Source organism: Crocodylus porosus, unplaced genomic scaffold (assembly GCF_001723895.1).
Source record: "Crocodylus porosus isolate Cpor-Errol unplaced genomic scaffold, CroPor_comp1, whole genome shotgun sequence".
NCBI lineage: Eukaryota > Metazoa > Chordata > Crocodylia > Crocodylidae > Crocodylus > Crocodylus porosus.
The window spans coordinates 110,252,371-110,254,359 of NW_017728886.1; the positions used below are offsets into that span (position 1 = coordinate 110,252,371).

The 1,989-nt window shown below is 48.1% G+C and overlaps 1 long non-coding RNA gene across 1 annotated transcript in view; it reads right to left on the reverse strand.

Moving 5' to 3' along the window:
- Positions 1–817: 817 nt before the first annotated feature.
- Positions 818–1,989, reverse strand: part of LOC109323459 — a 25,273-nt gene continuing 24,101 nt past the window's right edge. Inside the window, exon 3 of the long non-coding RNA XR_002104677.1 lies at positions 818–892. This is a non-coding gene — a long non-coding RNA (uncharacterized LOC109323459). The remainder of the gene's footprint in view (positions 893–1,989) is intronic.

Sequence of the window (1,989 nt, forward strand, 5' to 3'; positions counted from 1 at the left end):
ATAGACCACCAGATGAGGTGGATGAGGCTTTCTTTAGACAACTAGCAGAAGTTTCCAGTTCATAGGTCCTGGTTCTCATGGAGGACTTCAATCACACTGACATCTGCTGGGGGGGGGCAATACAGCAGTGCCAAGGCAATCTAAGAAGCTTCTGGAGAGCTTTAGAGACAACTTCCTGGTGCAAGTGTTGGAAAAACCAACTAGCAGTAGCAGTATTCCTGGTGTGGGGTGTGCAGCAAGGGCAGCATAGGCAACGTAGCCCCCTCTGCAAGTCCTGAAAGCTTCAGGGCTCAGAGCCACTGGAGCTGTTGTAGAGGTAGCACAGGTTTATGATCCCAGGCTCCCTCTGCACCACAATAAGGTGTGATGGGATCTAATGCACAATCACACAATCGCACCTCCTGCCATGCACATGTGGCGTGGCAGGAGGTGCGATTGTGTGCATCATGCATTTGATCCCATCATGCTTTTACCTGCATGTATAGAGGGCTCTTGTGACACAAACAGAACCCCAGAGGAGCTGGCGCGAGACTGCACTGAGCCAAGGCAGCCGCATGTGCAGAGCTGCAGCTGGAGAAAGTGCTGTTCACAGAGAAACAAAAAATAAAAAAAGCTGATCCTGGAGGAGCCGGGATCAGCTCCTGTACTGACACCAATTTGCCGGCTGGCCTGCAGAAACAGAGCTAAAAACCCCACCAGATAGCAAGCCCGGAGGGGACTGAAACTGGGTTCCCCTGCAAGTACTCAGCGGCCATGCCTCACCGAGGGCAAGTGGTGGCAGCCCTGAGAAGGATTTTGAAAAATATTGCAAGCCCAGAAGGGCAGCATTACTTACCAGAGGCAGATTCGTGGATTCCAAACGTCTCCCAGGCAGATTGGGCTGACCAGGAACCTGCAGAGAGAAGGAGAGACAGCTGTCTATGTCACAGTGATGACAAGCCAAGAGAATTGAAACCAACTCTGGGAGGCCAGGTAACCCAGGGCCAGGCAGAGGTTAGGTCAGTCCCATTGAGATAAGAGCCAAGTGAGGCGAACTGACATCCATATGTGGTATACCATTTCAAATGGCCAAGACATATACCAACACCATGACCAAACCCAGAAGACTGGGATTTGACATCGTTGGTTGGTGTTAGGTGAGGTGTTGGGGAGGTGGAGCCCCAAAACAGGAAGATCAACAGGAGGCTCAAAGGAGGGGCAAAGCATACTTCTTCCTCCCTACTAAATACATTTATTCCAGCAAAGTCATGACAGGAGAGAACCACTGACCCTCTCAGACTTGTCTTGATAACTGACCATCCTTCCTGTGGACAACGACAACACCCGAAAAACTGGCATGCACCAGGTGGTCTGGTGAACAGCACAGTCACTTACAGTCCCTTAGGCACCCAAGTTCACTTCTGCACACAATAGGTGGAAAAGAATCTGGCCTTTACTGTCTCTGTTGATAGGCAGTGCCCTTAATGCCAGCATCTCCCTACCCCCACCTTAGCTATGAGAACATTATTGTGTTCTACCTAACCTTTTGCACTATTCCTGCTTGGCTGATCCAGGCAATATCATATCATATATCATATAAATGGAGAGAGAGTCCACCTTTTTAAAACAGGACATAACTATTTATAAACCCAGGATTTAACTCCTTCTGACATTGAGTGATAGACAGTGGCAAAGCACAACAGTAACTGGTTAGTTGTTTACACTGGTAGCATTTTATTAGATACATCTGTTATGCTGCCATGTTGTACTGTTCCAAGGCCTGCTACCACCTCCCTTTCACCCTGTGCACTCTTTCTGTTGGCTTGTTTTTAAGTTTGAGGCTCCAGTCCATTCACATCTCCACTGTTTTAACATATCTTTTTCTTCATCAGGTTTGTTTGTTGATGCCTTGAGCTATATTTACACAGGCATTGTGCTGGATTAAAAGCATGCTTGCATCATCATCAAAGAGGTTGAGAAAGCACATCACTTCCACATAGCCTTCCTAAG